At 39.9% G+C, this 24962-nt stretch overlaps 1 protein-coding gene across 13 annotated transcripts in view; it reads left to right on the forward strand.

Moving 5' to 3' along the window:
* Positions 1-24962, forward strand: part of MEIS2 (Meis homeobox 2) — a 288920-nt gene that overhangs the window by 156957 nt on the left and 107001 nt on the right. The gene's annotated exons all lie outside the window — the stretch shown is intronic.

A 24962-nucleotide genomic window follows, 5' to 3' on the forward strand; every position in this document is an offset into this window, starting at 1 on the left:
ACTGATTTTACAGAGACTGTGCCTTTGCCATTTCTTTTGCTTCTTGCAAGATTACGGCTTCATTTTCTTTTTAAAGTACAGCTCCTGTTGTCTACTGGAAAAGATAAGACAGAGGCAGCCTGAAAGATTCACTATTAAGACTAAAAGAATTATTGCTACCATATATATGCAATCACTCATTTTTATAATATTAATAACATTAACATCTTAGTAAAAATTTACAAATAAACATTTTATATACCCCTCCGTTTAAATAAACCTAATTGGCACAGCACATTGATTCCATATCTTTTTATTTTAAACACATATTTCTCTTATATGGACAAAATTTTTCAAAGTATATATTTCACACCAAAACACTTGAATTAATCAAGATTATCTGCTGGAAACTGTATGCACGGACTGCTATCTTATGTGTAAATCCTGTTGCCTAGTTGTGTAAAACTTTTAAATCTAACAGGTCAATCTTAATTAGATTTACTCAGAAGTAAGTCTCCTTGAATTTAATAAACCTAACTTTGAGATAAATATGTTAAAAATTGTAGCCTTAGGTATCCTAAAATTGGAGTTTCCTGAAGAAAGTGTCCTGTTCCTTTAATAGAGTCTTAAAGGGATGTCATTTACTTCCATACCCATCTCCACACATAGCCCCATTAAAGGGATTGGACATTTTTCTCCAGGCCAACTGCCAACCCTTTCTGAAACCCTACACATTTTAACCTTACACATCTTGGAACAGATTCCCATTGAAACTTTGGAATATATAGGGCTAGTATCATGTTTCAGGATCAGTATTCTAATCATTCATTAAAATGTAAATCCTGTTCCACTCAATGTAATTTACTTCTAAGTAAACATTCTTAGAATCAGATCAGTACTGTCAGGCATAATGTTTTTTTGTAATATCTACTGAAAGAAGACAGCAAGAGATATTTAGCAAAATGTAAGATTTGATAAGTTACCTTGAAATACATTCTGACATGGCCCAAGAACTCTGACACAGGGCTGGGTGCCACATATGGGTGTCCCAGGCTCTGCCACAGCTGGATGCAGTGGATTTGACCATCCACCCAGGTAAGTGCCCCATGGAGGGTAAATCCACTGGGGTAGGTCTGCACTGTTACCAGAGGGAGATTTGTCCCCTGTCCCTGGATTGGGCTCTAAGTATTCTAAGTACAGGGGCATCCTTCAGAACCCTTCTGAAATTTTCAAATTCTTTTGCTGTTCTTAACATCCCAGGACCAATATATATTTGGGTATGAGTGCTGTTCAGTTGTTGTTCATGTTGTCATACTGAGTATCAATTTACATTATATCTGAGAATCTCTGCTAATCTTCTTTGTGTAAAATGAGTGGTATACTGTCAAGCCTGGAAGCAACTCTTGATGTGTAAACGTGATCACAAATGAAATTACTTCAATTTGACCTTGATATAAAATCTCTATTATATATAGCCCATTCTCTGTTTCTCTATCAAAAGTTCTCAGACTCATACTTCTTTTTTATAAGCTTAGTAGACTTCTGAGTTTTTGAATTGTTACATATTTACTTTCCATTTGTTTAATTTCTCTGGGCCCTTGTCTGTCCTGTGCAGTGCCAAGTGGAGAAAACTCTTGCTTGCACCTGTTACTGCAACTGGCAGCATACTTTTGCAAAATGGTAGTGTTCATTATACATACAAAAAACACTTCCTTGTTGCTGGGTACTGTTTCTGATGGCAGCTGATTTCATACAGCAAGCACATGCCTTAGTCAAATCCTGCAACATGCCATGCCCAGAGGGTCTTTTATTATTATTATTATTACCTGCCTTTTCCTTCTCTTGGGACTGTCGGCTTTCTGAAATCCTGCCCAAATTTAACAGATTTAAAGGAATGTTTTCTTAGTCTATCATTTAAAACGTTTATATTTCTTTCTCTTCTGGACCTACATTTTAGCTTCAGTTGCATTAGTACCAGCTTATTTTACTATAACATGGTGTCTACTTTCAGTTCACATCCTTCCACACATTCTGTTTTTGGAGCCTGTAGTCTCTCTCGCATTATTTGATCTCTAAATAATGGCATGGGCTCTAATTAGAATCTCTCAGCATGTGTGTTGTGCAGAATTCCTATAAACTGGCATTATGGCAATTTCAAATGCAAAAAATGTGAAAACCACATCTATTATCTATCTATTTATTTACCAAATTTCTATCCTGCCGTTCTGTCTTTACAAGGCAGCTAGTAATTTGAAACATACATGATAAAATCATATTTTAGAGTCATTGAGATCAACCCCCCAACACACATTATTGACATGATGAAAAACAGTTTAAAATTAAAATGGCTATTAGAAAGGAGAGATCATAGAGGGAATGGCAAATGAAACAAAAAAAATCTTCACCTACTTGCAGAAAATGACAACAGAAGGGACAGATGACTCTCTCTGGGGAGAGGGTTCCAGAGCTTTAATGCCATGACAGAGGACTCTACCCTGGATTGCCACCCATCTAATGTCAGAAGGTATGGGTACCCAAAACAGGGTCTCTGAAGATGATTGTAGTGGTTGGGCAGGTTCTTAAGGCCTGTTCCACATGGGCCAATAAACACGGGTGTAGGATTGTTAAAAAAACTGCTTGGGGGGGAACTATGCACAGATCCCACCCCTAAATGAGTCTGCCCTATGTTATTTTCCCCAAATCGGTTTTTTTGAGAATTGCACTATTAGCGAGTCTTTTGAAAAATCCTAGGTTGCAGCCGCTCACAAACAAGTGGCTGGGCAGGAGGCACTTTATTCACCTCCACTTTCCTTTTAAAAAATGTTGCGGCTTACATCTACGCAGGTGCAGACTGTCGTATCGTGAGACATCGACATGGCTGTGGGGGTTCATTTATGCATGTCTGTGTAGCTACGCATCAGTGGAAGTAAATTTTTAAAAAGAGATGTGTCTCCATGTGAAGGCGTGACAGCAACCCCGATTGATTCCGTAAGCTCCTATTGCTGCTGGCACAAATGCATGTGAATGCGAAAACAGGAAACCAGGTTACTTTATCCCGAATGGAACCCATTATGCATTTGCTGTGTGGAAGAGATAGATAGTCCTTTAGGTGGTATTATTATTATTATTATTATTATTATTATTATTATTATTATTATTATTATTATTATTATTATCATCATCATCATCATCATCATCATCATCATCATCATCATCATCATCATCATCATCATTATTATTATTATTAATTCAATTTCTATACCGCCCGATCCCCAAAGGTATGTTGGTCCCAAACCATATAGGGCTTTGAAGGTCCAGACCAGCACTTTGTGCCCAGATACAAACTGAGATCTAGTGCGGATAGTCAAGATTAGAGTATTATGGTCCTTATTACCCTCTCCAATCAACATCTTGACTTCAGAATTCTGCACCAATTGACATTTCAGAACATTTACCATGGTCAACCCCATTTAGAGCAGATTGCTGTAATCTAATCTAGAAGTAGCCAGAGCATGCACCACAGTGGTCAGATGTGCCCTGTGCCACAGTGCCCAGGAAAGGCTTCAGCTGGCTAACCAGTTGAAGTTGGTAAAAGGCAGTCCTGGCACAGCTGCTGCCTGTTTATCTAGCAGTAGGCCTGGGTCCAAGAGCAGTGAAACTGTTGCTTCAAGGGGAGTGCAACCTCATACAGAATGAGTGACACCTTAAATTCTAGGTCAGAACTTTAATCAACAAGCAGAATTCTGTCTTGTTGGAATTAAGCTTCAGTTTATTAGTCTACATCCACTTCAAAACTACTTTCAGACACCAGTTCAGGGGTTCTACAGTCTTCCTAGGAGCAGCTAGAAGTGTGAGGTACAACTGAGTGTAATTCACATATTGATGAAGCCCCTAAATCCCCATCTGACCTCATCCAGCAGTTTCATGTAGATGTTAAAGCAGAGGCGTAGCTGCAATGGGAACATCTGGAGCGGCTCGCCCTGGGTGCTGCCATTGCAATCATGTGTTGGGGGCATGTCGGGGTGGGGGTGGGCGCGTTGGCGGCGTGTTGGGGCAGGGCGGGAGGGGGCGTGTGGCAGTTCATGTCCCGGGCGCAGTTACCCTCTCTTCGTCACTGTGTTAAAGAGCATAAGTAACAAGATGGAATCTTGTAGAACTCAGCAGGCCAAAGGCTAAAGGGCTGAATAGCAGACACCAAGCACCAGGTTCTGAAACCTACCCTCCAGGTAGGACATGAACCACTGCAGAATGATGCCTCCCAATCCCAGTTTAGTGAAGAGGTCAAGAAGGATACGATGATATAGAATCATACAGTTCGGAGAGACCACAAGGCCTGTCAAGTCCAGCCCCCTGCGACACAGGAATGCCCAATCAAAGCAGTCCTGATAAGTGGCCATCTAGTATCTATTAAAAAACCTGTAAAGAAGGAGACCCTATCACGCTTCATGGCAGTGAGTTCCACTGCCAAACAGCCCCTACCATCAGGAAGTTCTTTCTAATGTTTAGGAGAATTAATAGAGTCATACTCTCCCAGTCCATAGTCTGATGCAAGTCATTCACCAGAGTTACCAAGGCTGCTTCAGACCCATAACCAGGGTTAAATTCAGATTGGAAGGAGTCTAAAACAATTTGTTAAACATTCCCGCATCTTTACTTGATCCCCATACATTTTCTCTCTGGATGTTTTTATCTACAATGGGGTTACTTCCCATTATGGAATCTTTCTAGAGGACTAGAGAGAATTGGTTTGGGGTTGGGACAGGTGAAGACCAGTGATCAGCAGTCATCTTCTATTTACCGTAACTAAATTAACTAACGACCTGATTCTAACAGATAGCTCTGTCACTGTAGCTTCTGGTTTCAGGCTCAGCTAAGAATCCAGAATTGCATTACTGGCTTAGCAGTTGGAGATTAGTAGGGTTGCCAGCCTTCAGGTGGAGCCGGGAGATCCTCCACTATTGCAGTTGATCTCCAGGATCTTAGAGAAATGGCTGCTTTGGAGGATAGACTCCAAAGCATTGTACCAAACTGAAGTTCCTCCCCACTCCAAATGATACCCTTCCCACCCTAAAAAAATCTCCAGGTATTTCCCCATCAAGGGCTGACAACCTTAGAGATCAGTGACGAATGTTTCCACTAATTCCCATTATTGATGCTTTCTGATGTGAAATTATATTTATATATTTATGTATTTGTATGAATTATATTACATAGGGTCCTTTGCTGTCCAGTATTGAATATTCTTAAACCTTTCATAGGATGATTGAGGGAACAGACTTAATTGCATGAAGCATTTATCCAATATCACTTTTTTTAACTTCCTTGTGTGTTCCATGGAAATGGCAAAAACTAACTTGAATCTTTTCTATGATTTTGTTGCTTTATCAATGAACCTTGTTTTTTCTGGAAATGCGTCATATCCTCTCAGCTCTGCTTGTGCAAAAGACTGTATAATATTTTGTAATCTCTACTGGAAAAATAGTAGTCATAGAAAGTACAAGATACTTTAGTTTTCTTGTACTTTTACTTATCATGTGTGTGTATTAAATTTTCTGCTAGGTTTTGTCAGTCAACAATAAAAGGTGAGCATTGAAATAATGACAATAAACAAAACAGAAATAAACACAAGGACCAATAGCCAACATCAAATCAAGCTACAGCACCACTTATTCCACAAGTTGCATAAAAACAATAGCCCAGGGGAAAAGAAACTGCCAATGTAGCCACCAAAGCTAAACAGGAAAGACTTGGCCTAGTGCTTAAAAGATTACATAGAGGATGCCAAACAAACAGCCCTTGGGAAGGAATTCCATAAATAGGCAACAACTACAAAGATGTCTTTATCTCTGATAAACACTCACTTAACTTTCATCAGGGAGGTACATGGAGAGGGCCTTGATTATGTCAACTGACAAACAGGTTTGCCTTAATCAAAACGTAAGATTTATTGAGAACTGTATGCAAGAGAAGATTGTTCACTATGTACTGCCAGTTTCCAGCCTGCAGAAAATCATGTACATTTCTCTATGCCTTTCCATTTCTCTCAGAAAAATGAGATACTCTTAAAGGATCATACTGCCACTGAAATTTTAAGTATGTACAGGTGGAATTTTTAAAAATTAATTTGTTAATGGTCAGTAATGTTTAGAGAAGTAAACTTAGATTCACAGAGATATATACGAATTACTAGTCTCTCAATAGATAACGTGCGAACAGCTCTCATTATACCATATCTAGTGCACAGTTTGTTAAAACAGCACATTTTGTAACTGATAATAAATGCTGGCAAACATTTAATGTAGAAAAAAATTAAAAAGACGTTGCCCAAAATGCTAGCTAAATTCTGTTGCATTTGTACCCATCTGGAGATTAAAAAAATATTTTTGGGAAAACACCATGGTAAAAAGCTTAAAATAACAGTAATAAATTCAGACTTTGACTTTGCTTACTTCAAGTCCTAGGTAGGCACCTAGGACTTGATTAAGACTTTTACAAATACTGCAGGATGTGCCTGTTGGAAAGTATTTACAGGACCAGGTCCTTGGATTGTACACACAGAGCTCAGAAAGACCAGCTTTTACTGCTCATATGTTTGGCAGGCAAATCTGATGATAATTTCTGTTCTAGAACCTTACACCATCTCAGTGAATATAAATTGCTGGTGTAAAAGCAAATGGGCAACTGGCAGGAAGCCAAAAGTAGATTGGAGGGAAGACAGCTTATTGTTGAGGGGGCAGCCTGGTGTTCTACAGCATAGTTTTTTATTCACGACAACTCTGCAGAGCTGCTGAGTTCAACTGTGGCCTTTGAAGTGCTTGAAATAATAACAGTTTTATTTCTCCTGACACAAGCACTGAAGCTGTTTGTTACCACCTCAGAACTGTTACCCAGCAATGTAAAAAAGTACCAACAAAGCAAGCTGGATGCAAGTCTATTATAAACAGAACAGGAATGTGCATCAGGGAAATGTTATACAACAGTAGTGACGGTGACATGAGAAAGGTATATGAGCTTATACAGAAATGCCGTCCTTTACCATTGATTCAGCTTTACCTTATCCTCCAGCATTTTCCAAATGGAAATATGGACACTTCTGGGCATGTGGACCTAGTGAGGCTAAGACTGGAGCAATAACCTTGGGCAGGCCACAGATGATGGGCGGGAGGATTATATATCAAGTTAGTGCAGACCACAAGTGTACCACAAGAAGAACAGGAATTAGGTAACTGCAGATGACAAATGTAGATAAAGAAAGCCACAAGCTAAAGGACAAGCCTGACATACAGATTCAATGCTGTGAGGGAACAGCTTTATTTTCTCATTTTATTTATAGTTTCAAAATCTACAGGATTGTACTTTATATATGTGACAGTTAAAGCACATCCTAAGACAAGTAGCTCTTTGAACTATTCCCAATACATGCCAGTTGTAGATAAAATTAATATCACGTTTAGAATTTTCTTTTTAGTGTTGTCAAGTCACAACTGACTTGACATTGGAATTTCTTGCTTCAAAGCAAGAAACTAACAGAGGTGGTTTGCCACTGACTGCCTCTGTGTAGTAATCCTGGATTTCCTTAGTGGTCTCCCATCCAAGTACTAACCCAGCTAAGCTTCTGAGATCTGACAAGATCAGGCTTTCCTGGGCCATCTAGGTCAGGGACTTGGGTTTTCTGCTTGTAATTTAAAAGATAGGTGATTTGCACTATATGGACCACCTGCTAAGCAGGGGCATACCTACAGAAAATGGAGTCCAGGGCAAGAACTGATTTTGCACACACCCCGCCCTGTGCAAATATCCAGCACCCGTCTTTTTAATAGCTGCTCAATAATACTAACTCAAAAATACGTCAATCTCCTTACCGTTTTTAAATTGCCCCCCACCAGCCCAGACAATGGCAGAGAGTCAACAAACCCAAAACTGCCCCCACCAGCCCAAACAATGGCACAGAATGGCAGCAAAAAAAAACCCCAGGCCCCCCCAACTGCCCTTCCACCAGCCCAAATGATGGCACAGAGAGAGGCAGCAAAAAACAAAACAAAACCCACGTCCTCAAAACCACCACCACCCAGACAGCAAAAGGCAGCAAAATTGCCCTAACCCGCCAGTTCTATTGCCTCTGTAGGGCCCCTAGAGGGCACTTTTGCATATGCAGAATAATTTACTTTCAATCCACTTTGCAGCTAGATTTTTTTCTGTGTGGAATAGCAAAATCCACTTGCAAACAATTGTGAGTGGATTGAAAGTGCGTTAAGGGTCATTTGTACTAAAATGCTTGACATGAGGAGTTGCTTTATACACAAAACTTTTCATCTTGCAAAGCCTATCATGTACAAACCTTTCTTTGCTGCAGTTTGCATATAAGCCATCACATTTGCACAGGTACAAGTAGGTTTTGTAAGATCATATTAGATCTTTAGTCTAGTTAATATTATTTGTTCCTCAACAAAATCAATGTAAAGCACTGGCAAAATTCCACACACCAGTTGCTTTTTTCATTTTGAGGTTCCAAAGCCACTCATAACAAAATACTGTTGCAGTGCAAAAAGCCTTTCCTGCTCACCCATTTCCCTTTCAATTACCCTCATTTCTCCATATTTTATAAGTTGTGCTGGACCCAAGTTAGATCTGCTCCTGTCTTGTTGAGATTGACTCCAAATTAATAAGGAATTCAAAGAGAACATCCCTCAAGAAGTGCACTTTAGTTAGTTAGTTAGTTAGTTAGTTAGCTTATAATAATTTAGGTTTGTAGGCCGCCCTCCCCCGAAGGGATCAGGGCGGTAAACAACATAGAATGTAATAACATAATATAACAGCATTAAAACATTTTAGAAACTGATAAATAACCCAATAAATAACCTGATTAAGACCCACATAGCACAGATGGCGATTAGAAGCTCCCCTTTACACACACACACACACACACCCCAAAACCACTGGAGGCCTAGATAGATGGAATCACACTCAATCCAGCCTGCCAAATGCCTGGCGGAACAGGTCCGTTTTGCAGGCCCTGTGGAAACTCTGCAAGTCCTGCAGGGCCCTGATCTCTCTAGGAAGCCTGTTCCACCAGAGAGGGACCAAGGCCATAAAGGCCCTGGCCCTAGTGGAGGCCAGCCGGATGTGTTTGGGGCCAGGGACCTCTAATAGGTACTCCTCCAAAGATCGAAGGGCCTTGATGGAACAATATGGGGAGACGCGGTCCCTCAAGTATGCAGGCCCAAGGCTGCTTATAGCCTTAAAGGTTAGAACCAACACCTTGAACATGACCCAATTCTTCTGGGCATTAGGCAGGTTTTTTTTAACTTTGTGACAGGGAGCTTTTACAGGGTGGGGGCAGGATTTTCCTCCTTGAAGTCTGCACATATTCCCAGAGCCATTGCCTATGATGCCTACTCTGCAGCTGAAAAAGACATCAACTATCTTCAACTCTGGAAATTTTAGAAGTCAAACAGTGCATGCTACAGTAGGGAACAGCAACAGTTCTTATTCTCTCACAAGGGCAGAAAGCACAGTGTAACCGGGTTTAGATTTGCAGGAGAGAAATGGACAGGAATGTGTTGGACAGGAATAACGGCAGTAGCAAAACCAAGAGACAAATTGGCTCTCAGAAAGAGAGCTGTGAACAGTTTCATTTTTCCTGGATGTTCACTCAGTTGAAAAAAGACTTTTACCAACAGGAGAAAATACATGCTTTTCTGTGACACTGATTTACCTGGGACAGAAACCAGAAAATTTATGGCAGGCATGTATTTAAGTCCATTTCCTTTATAAAGTCATTTTGTAGATGTTTGAAAAAAATATATTAGTAACATAGAATCATAAGAGTTGGAAGAGACCACAAGGGCCATCAAGTCTAACCCCCTGCTATGCAGGAATACACAAAGCACTCTTAACAGATCGCTATCCTGCTTCTGCTTAAAAATCTCCAAAGATGGAGACTCCACCACTCCCCAAGGCAGTGTATTTTACTGTCAAACATCCCTTACTATCAGGAAGTTCTTCCTGATGTTTAGGTGGAATCTCTTTTCTTGCGCTTTGAATTCATTACTCCTTGTTCTAGTCTCTGGAGCAACAGAAAACAAGCTTGCTCCCTCTTCAGCATGACATCCTTTCAAATATTTAAACATGGCTATCATGTCATTTCTTAATCTTCTCTTCTCCAGACTAAACAGACCTAGCTTCCTAAGCTGCTCCTCATCGGGCATGGAATCCAGACCTGTTACCATTTTGGTTGCCTTCCTCTGAACCCATTCCAACTTGTCACTAACCTCAGACGCTTCCTATGCACCAGTACCCCTTCACTGGAGAAGCCCATGCCAGTGTGTATAGGGGTGTGTGGTATGGGAGTGATCCCAGGGCAAAGCTAATTTTGTAGTTTCATGCAGTGCAGATTTGACCCAGGTACACCCCCTTTTTGTGGCACTGTAATTCCTCATGATGGGTTTCCCCAGGAGAGAAGAGGTTCTTCTCCTTTTCAGCACCTGTGCAGCTGATTGCCTCTTTGGAGGCAGCACTGCAATACTGCCCCCAGCTGCCACTCTACTACCTCCTCTCTTTGGATTGGGCTGCCCATACCTTCTTGTGAGAGGGGGGTGGTCACTACTGCCTTGAAGAGGGCACTGGTGTATTTTCTCCTTAAAAAACCCTACTCTGGACCCAGAAGAGTTTGAAATACTATCCCGCCTCAAAAGTACCATTCTTGAGCAAGGTGATTGAACTAGTAGTGGCTGGCCAATTTCAGAGATTCCTAAATGAAGCGGGTTGCTTGGATCCACTCCAGTCTAGTTTCAGAGCTGGTTATAGGACTGATACAACCTCAGTTGCCCTGGTTGAGGACATACAACAGGAGATGGACAGCGTGAGTGCAACTCTGTTAATTCTCCTGGACCTCTTGTCATCAAGCATGATATCCTTCTGGATCACTTTTAGAGACTCGAACTGGGCAGCTTTCTACTGCAGTGGTTCCGGTCTTCTATTGAGGGTAGATTTCAGAGTGTAGTTCTGGGGGACTGTTCCTCTGCCCCTTTGCCTTTCACCTGTGTGGCTCCCCAAGCTTCTATCTTGAACCCCAAGCTATTCAATATTTATGTAAGCCATTGGAAGAGGTCTTCTGGAGATTTGGGTTTAGCTGCCATCAATATGCAGATGACACTCTACTCTACCTTGCATCTCCAGCAGATCCCAAAGAGTCTGTGGAAATCATGAACAGATGCCTGAAGGCAGTTTTGGAATGAATGATGGCTAACAAGCTGATCTCAACAAAACTGAGGTGTTACTGGTGGGTGGAAATTCTGACCAGGGAAATGGGTCATCCCCTGTTCTGGATGGGATTGCACTTCCCTTAAAGCAGCAGGATCCTAGCTTTAGAGTCAAATCTGGAGTGGATAAAACCAGTTTAAGATCCCTATTCTGCCAAGAATCTCACTTGTATTAGCCATGCTAGAAATTAGCCTACAGTACCTCTCAGAAATGTTGTAAGGATAAAATGGAAAAGGAAAGTACTACTTATACCACATGGAAACCTTTGGTGGCAGACAAATAGTGTGATCAGTTTAGATGGGGGGGGGGTGAGACAGGAAGGTTGACAGCATAGTTTTATTACTGTGAAAATATGAACCGAGGATGTATTAAGTCCATTTGAACTCTAAGGGGTGCTGTAATGTATACGATCTACTGTTGAGGGCTTGCTGAATGCTCCTCTTGTTTTTTTTCCTGTCTCTGGTTGTGCTTCCTCTCTTCTTGTATCCTGAAGTTCTGTTTTTGGAAGGCCTACAGTTAGTTAATGCTTTTTGCAAATCCTGTTGTTGAAGTACTTTTTATATAGTACAACCTTGAATGTGTGGGACTAAATTATTTTGCCAACTCTGCTGATACCTAGAAGGTTGACATTCAAAGAACACATCAGCCTCCGGGTAAGACCTGTGGATATCCCAGAATTATAGCTAATCAATAGACTACAGAGAAAAATATGCTTTAGAGGGTGTACTCTATGGCATTGCTAACCCCCTGAGGTTCGTGCCCTTGCCAAGCTCCACCCCTAAATCTCCAGTAGTTACCCAACATGGAACTGGCAGCCCAACCTCCCCTACCGCAAGTTGTGGCTAACAGGTACCTGGCAACCATACTGTAGGAAGGCAAGTTACAGGAGGAGCCCTCCAATGTCTAATAACAAGTAAACGATATTGAAAATAGGACTTTCTTTCATAAAACTATGTTGCCGTCAAATTAGGCTCTGGAGTATGCTTTTCCTGGTTTTTTTTTAGCAAGGCTTTCGTAAATTATATTTTGCTTGCTTTCTGAACAAATTTCTTGACTGCCTACATTTTCAGCAGAGGAGTAGGAGATATTTTTTGTCAGATTTAGCTAGGAGAAAAATCTTTCTCAAACAGTATAAGGTTGAATGGAAACCACACATAGCACCACATTTTATTATATATAATAATCATAAAAAAGAATGTGTAGAACAGTTTCTAACAAAAGCATGAAATTGTTTTCACTATTCTTAAGACTTGTGATCCCAATTCCCTAACCACCTCCTCCTTCAGATGTGGCAATAATATTTTTCACAGTTTTGTTGCACATTATTTCTTTATTAATTATCCTTCTTCCCTCCTGTTATACATTCTATTTTTTTTGGTAATGTGTTCTGCCCGCAATTCTCTTTCAATACACACAGCTAGCTGCTGTTGCTGTTTCGTCTAGAAGACCCATATGTCATAGGTGAGACTCTCTGGTGTACTGAATTTCTTTAACAAAACAAATTATCTATTTTAATTTGTTTACCTGACAGCTTAATTAGCATTATGCCCAGTTTTCACACTTGAATATTTCCACACAGAAGCATTTGTGAAGCAAAAAGAAGGCTTTATAGACAATGCACCCTCCAAGTGGTAGATGTCCTAGGGTGTTTTTTTAGCCTACATGTTGTTGGGCACCATTTTTAGGTCTTCTCTGTGTGATCCTAATTCAGGATCATGCAGGGAATCTGTTGTTATGCCATTCAGAATCTCCGTATGGTAATATAATTGAAAGCTACTGAAGTTCTTCCAAACCTTTACTTTAACTAGAGGAAAGAAGGAAACCATCCCTGATATCATGGAACCACATCAATATTCCCAATCTTGCTTCACTGTAGTTTCATTGGCTGCACTGCAAACATTTTTCATCAGCCCAGCTCCAGTTGTTATGTCTGCTGTGTAGCAGAATATAGTTTGTGATGAACATATTGATGAACATATTGATGTGCTTGCAGTCATGCATCTCTTTAAAGTAATGCCCTGTAAGTGAATATCAGCATTGAAATGCACATTCTTATACTGCTAGAACTAGTTCATCCCTCCATAACACCTCTCTCTTGTGAATATCCTACAAAGGATAACAAAAGAAATGTCAAAAGGGGAAACATTTTTGCAGGAAGTGAAAGTTTTCACTCTCCTTATTTTGGCTCTGAACTTCTTTTAAAGTCAAAACACAAAGAAGGCTTTCTAATTTCTAATTCCACAAAAAAGCAGATTTTGGTTTATTAAAAATGTAGACCTCTAAAACAGGCTTTTATCCTTAAGGCAGCTTAAAAAATAGTTAAACTGTGCAGTATAAAAGTAAATATATGAATATATGAAGAGCACACAAAACAGCCAATTAAGATGCAACCATAATGACAAAATGAGGTGAAGGCTGAAAATGCCTGCCTAAGCAAGAAAACCACTGGAACGTCGTCCCCCCCCCACAAAAAAAAGCTGGAATAGTGCCCCTGGAAACCCAAGAGATTTGAAAAGCAGTACTACTTTTAACCTTCTGCTAATTCAGAAGATAGTGTCATGTACAGCAGGCTCTTCTGACAGTTTGAGATAATACAGAGGTACATATGGACAGGAAGCATTCTTAACAGTATTCATTTAGCATATTTATGTTCTAATTTTCTCCAATGAATCCCAAATTGATTAATAATACAAAGAGAAGGGGGGGGGACTCAAATAAAATGGAAGGGATACTTCCAATGGTAAAAACACGTCTTCTTCTGCTGGCTGATCTTCTTCCCAAGAACCTTTCAGATTTCACCTCAGGTCATACCCAGGCCTCACATACCTGTGTGCAGAGAAAGAAGAAAGTGTTATTCAGTTGCTACTAAATAGAAGGGTCTTTCCCAGTTTTTCCTATGCCAAACAGTAATATTGCTATTTAAAAATGGGAATGATTGAACATCTGCCAATTTAACTTAAATGTAGAAATTGTAGAAATTTTATTCTGTACCTAGCTAAGTTTTTGTGGGGAGGAGAGGGCAAAAGCAAATTCCCAGCTGATCAACTGGTTCTTTAGAGTTCACATTCTGGAAACTTAGCTGCCTTCCAGCCTTGCTAAAATACAACAAATGTAGGGGGGTGTCATCAAGGCCCAACTGATTTCCATTTTCTTCTCCCCATTCCAGGTTGTTGATTTTAACTGCAGAAAAGGAGAGAAGCTTTTACTCTTCTCCTTTTTTGCATTACAGAGATTGAAAACATTGTATCTGATCCCATCTAGACGGGGTGGGGTGGGGTAGGGTGGGTGATTAATCTTTTTCTATGCTTGAGTTTGTAATTCAAATATTAAAAGCATTGCTTCTGTTCCTATCCAGTATGGAAAGGGGGAGGAGTTTTGTCTTCCCCTTTTTCAGTACATAGATCAAAAGCATTCTTCCTGTACCTGCTTAGGATGAAAACACTCTCTTGCAACTTTACTATGTAGCTATTTTGCTGAGGGAACAGAGTGCCAATAAGAACCAGACTCCCAGCTGATCCTCCTATCAGCTGTGTTTTGGCTTCTGTCAACAGGCAACTCCAAACTTAGTGTTAGGCAGCTGTAAATGTCTTTATTCAATCCAGACATATCCCTGATCAGCTTATAGTTGATTGTGTCAAACAAGACAATTTCAGCTGCTGAACAAGTTTCCTGAGGAAGTTCCAGCACCCCTGTTTAAAGGTAAAAAATGAATTGTGCCTGGAAACTAACATAGAATGTTCGTAATCTGAGACCAGCTCCAACAAGTAAATTGGATGCCATACTCCAGACCAGCTCAAGCCTCTGTGTACTAGCTAAATGTAAACTTCCATATAGTAAATGAAGACTCTGAAGATTCAGTATTTTGGGAAGAAAAATCTCCCTAAAGTTCCCAGGAAATCTAGTAGGTGTCTGAATTGTCTCTCCAGTGGAGCTGTATCTGTGGTAGAGCAATGCTTGGAAGTGCAACTCCAAACAACACACGTGAGGATTTAGTGTTCCCTTTGCATCAGCAGTGATCCAGTGCTCCCTCTGGCTATCTATTCCTGGATGTCTATCCAAGTTCTGATTATACTGCTGCTCCTCACCACAGTGTCTGACACCTCCCAAGTAATTAACAAAGTCATAACAATAACATCTCTCTCTCTTCCCAGCAGGTAGGAGCAAATGCTTGATTAGAGTTAAGATTTGTCTGTGTTTGTATCTGCACATTAAAAAAGCAGGAGAGGAATACTTGTGCTGTGGGAAAGACATAAACATGTTAGTTTTGCTTTTAATTGCAAATGCAATGAATTGAATTATCATTCTTTGCCCATCTGGAAACTCTTTTGGAATTAGACCCAATCCTTTTTCATTGTTTAGGGCAATTAGTTAGTACACGAGCACATATCTGTCCAACTAAACGAGTTATAGCTAGGTCCTCTGAAAGAAACTTGGGGATACCGTATATACTCGTGTATAAGTTGAGTTTTTCAGCACATTTTTTGTGCTGCAAAAGCCCCCCTCGACTTATACATGAGTCAACTGTATTTTAAAAAAATATTTTAGGGTTTTTACTTTGTCAGCTGCCAGGGGGTGCAGTTTTTAGGCTAGTGGCACCAAAATTTCAGGATATCATCAGGTGACACTTTACTAAACCTGGGTGGTATCATAAGGATAATCTCTTGCTGATACCAGCCAGGTTTGGTGATGTTTGGTTCAGGGGGTCCAAAGTTATGGATCCCCAAAGTGGGTGCTCCCATCCCAATTTGTTTCCAATGGAAGCTAATAGTAGATGGGGCTATATCTTGAGGGTCCATAACTTTGGACCCCCTGAACCAAACTTCACCAAACCTGGGTGGTATCATCAGGAGGATTTCCTAAAGATACTTTGAAATGTTGGTACTGCTAACATAAACATTACTCCTGTGACAGGAATGTGTGTGAATGTCCCATCTAAAATGACCCTGCCATGTGCAATTTTAAAAATATGTACACTAAAAAATAATGAACTATTCTTTTAAAAAGCAGGGTAGTTTTGAGTCACAGTGAACAGGCATGTTCATTCCAGTTTTTATTGTAAGATCCATTGTTTAAAACCCTTCCTTACAAAAAATCTTTTTATACTTTGAAAGTTATTGTTAATACCATATTGTTCTTGTTGACCCTATTTTCCACTTACAGAGCTAGTTTACTGTTTTTCTTTGAAATAAATATTCAAAAACATTTAACCTTCTGATGCCTCAATTAATGCAATTTTATTGGTATCTATTTTTGTTTTTGAAATTTACCAGTAGCTGCTGCATTTCCCACCCTCAACTTAATACCACTCCAGTCAATCGTTTCCCAGTTTTTTTTTGTGGTAAAAATTAGGTGCCCTCGACTTTTTTATGTGATGAATCGCAGCTTTATACCACAGTATATACGGGTATGTTTCAATTTTCCATCTAAGGCATAGAAGAAATGCATGTAAGACAACGTCTTTCACAGGGCAGCTACATATTCAAATACCGACCACTTTGGGCCCTTTTTAAAATTATCAAATTATTTATATTCCACCTTTCTTTATGACTGAAGATGGCTTACAACAATAGGTAAAAACATTTTCAATTTAAAAGCAAAATAAAATAACAAACCTCAAATATCTCCCCCACCCCTTAAAAGTTGCCTGCTGATTCAGAATCCCTGAAAAAAATGTATAATGGACAGGCCTTGCAGTGTCTCCTGAAAATCTTCAAGGAGGGGGCCTTTTCTCCTCTCCAGGGAGCCTATTCTACAGAGCCAGAACTATGATAGAAGAGGCCCAGGCTCTGGTCAGTGCCAGTTGGACCACTATCCAAAGTGGGGGGATAGCCAATAGATGAATGTCTGATGACTGCAATTGGCACACAGGAAACAAGGTAGGAAAATGGGGTAGATAAATACTTTAAATAAATAAAATAAGGGTAGGGTTCAGAAATATATGCTTCAGTGCTCATGAGCATCAATAAATCTGATTCTCACTATGGCCAGATCTGGAGATATTAAATCCAGAGACTGGAGCCATGGACAGATACCACAGATTTTTCTACAATCCTGAGAAACACCACAGGTTTGCAGAAAAATCTGAAATCGAAAAACTTGTATCCTGGGAGTGTAATTCCCCCTCAAAATACTGGAAAGAGAGCTTATATTTTTTTTAAAAAAAAAACGAATGTCCTCTGTCACCATTTCTAGGTAATAAGAATGGCTGTCTGTTGAAGCCTTCATTTCTGTCACTAAAAGGCTTAGGCCGTTTCCACACGGGCAATTAATGGCGGCCTGGAGACGGTAAAAACGCCGTCTCCAGGCCGCCATTCGCACAGGGGGCGCAGCTGCATTGCAGCCAGCAGCCGCCGCTTCAGCGCCGTCCATGTCCCATACGCAGAAGGACGGCGTTTCCCCAGAAGCGGCTTGGAAGGCGCTCTTTTTGGGGAAAGCAGCCGCCTCGAAGCCCGCTGCCGAAGCGAACAGCAGCCAGCTTCAGCTGACGCCTCCTCCCACCCGGGCACTTCACGAACCTTGTCCCCAGGCCTCCGGTGCATCGCTGAAGCCTGGGGACATGCCCCCCCTGCCCTGGCGCTCGCTGGAGCAGGCGCGCAGGGCCAGGGGGCGTGTCCCCAGGCCTTGGCGACGCGCCATGAGGCCCGAGGATCACCCGGAATGGCGGGCGCCGGCGGCTTCTGCGGCGCCCGGCTGCCCGGCTGTTTCCAGGACCATCCGTAGCGGGCTGGTCCCAGCGTGCGATAAAATCCAGGTGCGGGCGTTGTAAAAGCGCCCGAACCGTACTCCGCCTTTGTCGCTTGGGAAGCGGCCTCTATAGCTCTTTTCAGGTCTGTTTTGACCTTTGAGGGAGGACTCACTGGTAGGTTGCCTGAAGGCAACCACTGGGTGATTTGCTAACATGTGACTTGCATGCCTCCCCCTGGCCTGGCTGCTTGCTACTGTTCAACAGGGACTAGAGGGGGAGGGGACAATTACATGCTCCCTGAAAGTCCTTGTCGGTCCCCTACTTGTATTTCTCTGTTGCCTGTGCTTTGCCAGCTATGTGAAGTAACACTTGGGGATTTTAAAAAGTATATTTAATTTTTGAAAATAGACAGAAAAATGAAAATTGGAATCCTTTTTCATTCATCATATGTTCATTTTCTACTCCTCCTATGGATTTGGGGTTCTAACTATTCATCTAAAGCAGGGGTAGGGAACCTGCGGCTCAAGAGCCTCATGCGGCTCTTCTGCCCTTGCACTGTGGCTCCATGAGCCAAGCTGCCGGCCCCATCCTTGCCCGCCCTGCAGGCAGCAGGGCGGGCGCACCAACTGCCCGCGGTCGGCTGGGCTGCGCCGCGGGCTTCCCCTCTCGCCCGCCCCGTTGGAGGTGGGCGGGCGCTTTCCCAGCGGCCGGCGAGGCTGAGCCGCCGGCTTCATCCTTGCCCACCCTGCAGGCAGCAGGGCGGGCACATCCATGCGCTTCTCAGAATGAGCGGAGTAAGAGATTAAAAAAACCAATATATATAGTGTTATCTTTATTTTAAATGTCAAAAATTATTTGTGGCTCCAAGTGTTTTCTTTTCCCGTGGAAAACGGGTCCAAATGGCTCTTTGAGTGTTAAAGGTTCCCTACCCATGATCTAAAGCAATCCTATCAGTGACTTCCTATATTAGATTCTAAATATTAGAAAAAACCCACCGGTTAAAGCTTAAACAGAGAAACTATGCATGACTCTGATTTTAAATTATAAGTAGTCTCATATACCTTTACAAAATGTATGGAAATATTTAAAAATAACTTTCCATTTTAAAAGGACTTGCTATGGTAATTGCATGAACCATAGTATAAGATAAGCATTGGTTTATATTTTCAAATCTCTATGGGATTTCATGCAAATTAGTTGAGGCCTGACTGCCGTGAACATGGACTCCATAGAGCAGGCCATAGCGACTGAATAGTATAGCAAGGCTTCCCTGTGTTTGCTCTGCTCACAGGCCTATCTCTGTACAGCTTCTTTAATCCAGCAGGGAGAATAAAGAAATAAACACAGAATGTACAAAAGAAGAAACTGTTTTCTACTAAAATATTTATTTATTTATTTAAACATTTAGCCTATGGAATTCTTATGATGGACTTGCTTTATTTATTTATTTATTTATTTATTTATTTACTTACTTACTTACTTACTTACTTACTTACTTACTTACTTACTTACTTAATTTGACTTTTATCCCACCCTATCCCACAGGGCTTTCAAATTATGCTGTTGTGATTTTGTGATAGTTTGTGATGTTTTCTTGCTATTTTGACTTGTTGGTAGTACTTAAGTTTAGAGTTGTTGCATTTTTATAATAGTTTATTTGTGAGCTGTCCTGAGCTTTTTGGAAAGATAGGATCAACATGTTTTGAATGAATGAAGCTCCATGGTTAGCCTTTCTTGTTGTGAGGAGATTAGATCTTTCTCCACTTTCCTTCATTATTCTCCAGTTGTAGCATGTCTTTACCCCTTTGGCATTGGCAGTGGTATCTTTCAGGCAGTGTTACTGTTGCTCAGAAAAGGGAAAGGTGTCAAAGAACCCCGACATCTGCTCAGGCCAAATTTCACCTTGCTAGATTTCCTTAGCCATGACAACAGCCTTTAGACTGAGCTGTTCCTGCTGTGGAGAGTGGGTAAACTGACAGAGGCCATGTGTAGAATATGCTTTTGAAAATATGCTTCTTAAAGGTAAAAGAAAGAGGCTTCTGAACTCACTTCACGTTACTGCCAAGTTGAACAACCAGGATTTGGGCCAATCTAATGTTTATCCTTAACTGGAATATAGATCATTCTTCCCATATGAAGAAGAGTTGGATTTATATCTCCCCCTTTTTCTCCTGTAAGGAGACTCAAAGGGGCTTACAGACTCCTTTCCCACTCACAACAAACAACTTGTGAGGTAGGTGGGGCTGAGAGAGTTCAGAAGAACTGTGACTAGCCCAAGATCACCCAGCTGGCGTGTGTTGGAGTGCACAGGATAATCTGAATTCTCCAGATAAGCCTCCACAACTCAAGCGGCAGAGCTGGGAATCAAACCCGGTTCCTTCACACCTGCTGTTCACCACTACGCCACTGCTGCTCTCAGCTTATATTAGATCTAGTCCAAGGTATAATATCATTTGCTTTAGGACGATTTAAGAGGTAATCTGTACTTTCAATCCACTTCTTTCTTATTCAAACTGATGATGTGAATCTATCATTGTTGTTTGCCATCCTATTACACAACTTGTTCATACAAGAGTGTTTAGCCACTCTAAGGTAGCTGGATGAGCAAGGCCTGGCACTCACTAATGCATAGACTAAACTCCAGTTTTAAGCAAATAATATGAAAAGTGGCAACAAATTATGCCTTGTGGGTCACTTTCCAGTTTTCAAGTACAACCATACTGAGGTTTATTTTAAATGTGAGCCTGTTATATGTTCGGGAACATAGATCAAAGAAGAAATGAAGGCTTCCCATGTTTATTATTTCAATGTGATGTCTGTTCTAATAAAGTGTAGGAAGGCATGTGATAGACTAACTAGTAAGAATTTTCTTGTGCTGTCCTTCAGTCTTAAATATATACATATATTTGTAAATTAATCTGAAACACATTGCTGTGGTTTGAACTACTCAAAATGCTGATTGTTTTCAAATCCTTTCTTTAATTTTAGAAATATGGTGGCAGCCTGCCAAGATACTTTCAGATAAACAGTCCACTTCATGTTTAAAAAAATCATAGCATTTCTGGTTTAAGAAAAGAAATGTGCACACATACACATACACAAAAATAGAAAGCCATGTAAATCTGGCCAGTTCCAATTTTGTTATTTACTTAATTAGGAATAATAAAGTCCATTTCTGCCACATGCATTTGTATAATGAACCAGTTTTTAATTGTACATTGATTTAGGTTGCAAAACTCAACCTACTACATGATAGCCAGTTAACTCAGTTTGGTTTTATCAGTGTCCACCCTGACTTGCTACACTTAACTAAAGTATACGCTTTTTTTCAAATACATTGACACAGCTTTTATTGGCAACTCTGTACCCACTATTCATGATATGCTGATATTAATATTCATATGTACAATAATTGTTGGCCTATGCAAATTAATCATGAGAAACCAACACTAAAATAGTTAATTTTCCTTGTATCCTTGAGACTCACTTCCCACCCCAAAATTCCATTTTACTTTTAAAAAAAATATCCCTGTAAATTCAATGCATATTTAACAAAAGGGAACTTTATCCATTTTAGCAGTTATCTACTAGTAATATAATTTTATCATAGTATTAGAATAACAGAATTGATATAATGAACCATTTTGCACATTTTATTTTGTATAATATTTCTACCATCATATTATTCAGAGACCTCCTTGCACTGAGTGTTTCCAGAAGGCATTTTTATGCAGAGAGCAGTCTTTCTATAACTGAAAAGAAATAAACTGGTAGAAAATATAGACTGCTTCTCCATTTCCCCTCCCCCCCAGCCCTGATTTTCAGTGAATTAAAATTTGTACTCAAGGCTTTTTAGTTTTAAACCACCTCTGTGTCTGTGATGAGCAATCCTTCTTGTTTGTGCAGTCATTCATTATCTCCATTACCAAGAGGAGAATAGAGGACAATTACATTGTTTGGACGAATCAGAGTGTTAGGAGGAGTATTTATCATGGTGGCAGAGTGCAGCACCTGACAGCAAAGGATTGATGGCCAGGCATGAGTGTGAGTGGCCAAAGCAGCCTCATATGATGCAAATTACTGACTGTGGATTCCAATTTATCCTGTTCATTTTTCTTGCCTTTGCTGAAGACTATTAGTGGTTTTTGAAGCAGTGAAGGGGTCATTACTAATGTGGGCTCCAAGCAGGAGGGGGAAGGAGGGGAAAAGCCGTCTGTAATTACACAGACTTCAAAAAAAACTTGAGGGGCTAGCCAAAAACGTGTCAACACTTAGCAATCAGAAAAATTTATTTTCATTTCATCCTTAACCCGCATTAACTCAACATTATAATTTTTCTTTGTTAATATTTGTGGAATATTAAAAGCCTTCTTTCTGTATTCATTCACGTCTATTTAACCCTTTTTGCTGATGAGCTATTTTGCTTAACTTGCCATCAATTTTGTCTTAATATTCTTAACAGTTTGAGCATTATAATATGTGTTTACAAAAAAAAGGCCATTCCAGGTGGTTGTTTTAATAAGGAGACAACTGGCACCTGATAGGGATTTATATAGATACTGGGGAATACTTATATGATTTTAAAAAACCCTGTTTTTAACTTTTAGCTGTGACTCAGATGTGATGCTGCACCAGAGTATTAAAGTTAGGATTGTTGTATTTTGAATCAAGCATACTTAAAATTCATTTCAATTGAAATGCATATTTAATGTAATGTCTGTTCAAACCACCTTTTAGTGTTACACTACAGACAGTACATGAACACTCTAGAAAGTCGCTGCTGCCTATATGAAATAAGTGTATTGTTTACATACAAATTAAAATATATAAACATTACCTTTAAAATTATCTCATACTTAATAACAAATGAATTCAGATATAATTGAGATAATGTACATTTATGTGCCCAGCAGTCCTCTGAGATCAGTTAAAGAAGCCCTGGTTAAAGAGACTTTCTTTAGGTGAAGTGACTTCAGCTGAGATTCATAACTTGGCTTTTTAGTGGTAGCTCCATTTTTTAGAAATCAGTCATGAAGGGAAAATTTCCCATGCAGTCTCAAGGGAGATATGTAAGATTTCATTCACAATTCTCGTCTTCCGGGAAATGTTTCCTTTTTGTGTTCATATTTTCTTTTTTAATTTTTTATTGTAATGTTTACATATCATAGTAGGTGTTCACTGTCAGCACAAAATCTTAACTATTAGACGAGCCAAAAGATATCTAGATGAATACATGGAAATATACAGCAGTATAAGTATTTCCTAAAACTCGTTAAGCTTCTAGATAATTTTTGAAGATAAATCATCCAGTGGATAGTCTACAGACTCTCTGCTCAGTAGAAATGAAATTGCCTGTGATAAAGCAGGTATCTTCCACCCAAGCATTAGCTGGGTGCAAATAGTCCCACTTACAACTGGGCATTTCAATGCCTGCAATTGTACTCAATGGCTTGTCTTTTTGCATTGCACATGGTATAACAGCATCTGTTTGAAGCAGAAGGAGGATGACTGGGCACCATTATCTCCAAGGAGAGTTGACTCCAGCATTTACAGCTCTGGGAGCTGATCATCAGAAGAGATTGATTGTGCCCCACACCTTTATATAAGTTTTTCTTGGTACTCATCTGTTGACAAAAATGTCTGTGCAAATTTTTCAGATTAGAGTATAAATAGTCAGCTCTCTGAACAGGATGCTGAACAAATGACATCATGAATGAACATATGTAGTAACAGACATTAGCTGTCCTGATTTCTAAAAATTAGCCCCCCAAATATTCAGAATTACACACATATGTGCCCCAAGTTACCACTGACTTATGGTTACCCTGGCATGGGGCTTTCAGGGCAAATGAGCACAGATGTTTGTACCTTTCTCTCTAGACTCTTCCGTTGTGGTCTCTCATCCAAGAACTTTTTACTTAGTTCCTAAGATTTGATGACATTGGGCTGTACCATGTCACTTTCCCTTCCTATTCAAAATTTAAGTATCAATATTTTTCCTCAGCACAATTAAAAACATTATGCTACAATCCTATCATGACAGTTGAGATTCTCTCCTGTTACAATAGATGGATTTTTAACTTAAACATTATTTGACACTAAGAAGCAAGTTGTGGTATTTTCAGAACTTGCAACTATCAAGTAAATACAAGTCTTCCATTTCTATGCATTGCTTTCTACACATAGTATCCAAAACAAAAATAATTAAGTGATTACAGTTAGTTGATTAATGATGATATTATTTTCTATAATGGATAATAATGACCTTTGGATACTGAAAAAGAAGACTTATTAAAACCTGGCTTAACAAATCCCAGGCAGCAGGTTGTCATGGTGCTCAGAAATTTAATTGTGGTATCTAGTACTTTCAGCAGTCAATTTATTGTAGTGTCTCCAATGATTCTCAGGAAAATTACATCATTCACATCAGAATATGATTTGCTGTATGCTATAAAAATACATGTGCATAAAAATACATGTTCTTGTCATTGGTTGTTTATACGTTTACACCATTCAGTGCCGATAGCTGAATTTATTTCTTAACTAGTTGCTTTCTAGACTGGCCCCAATAGTCAATTGAACAGAAGTTTTTAAAGCAATAATTAAAACACGAGAAATTGGAGAGAAATTAGGTTTAATGTAAGCCTTTTCTTGTAGTGATGACAAACATCTTTGTTTATATTCTACAACAATTGTTATATTCTACAACAATTATATCATCGCTTTAATAAAATTGTGAGAAACTTTGAGGAGTTTAGGATTAGATTTTGTAGTACAAATAATAAGAAAATATGATTATTAAAATACAAAACTTGAAGGCTAGGTGTATGGTTCCTAAATTTTGAGTCTGGCTGCTAGAGCCAAAGAAAGTGAGAGCTTACTTTCAGAAAAGAGGATGGTACTGTTAATGTAGGAGGCTGAAGGGCAGTAGCTTTGACAACAGAACTGATTTTGCAAATAAAACTTTTGCATGCAGGAAGTGGTTCTTAGATGATAGGGAGTTACATAGGTGCCTAGATTTAGATGTAGGAACCAG

This window comes from Sphaerodactylus townsendi, linkage group LG02 (genome assembly GCF_021028975.2).
Source record: "Sphaerodactylus townsendi isolate TG3544 linkage group LG02, MPM_Stown_v2.3, whole genome shotgun sequence".
Classification (NCBI taxonomy): domain Eukaryota; kingdom Metazoa; phylum Chordata; class Lepidosauria; order Squamata; family Sphaerodactylidae; genus Sphaerodactylus; species Sphaerodactylus townsendi.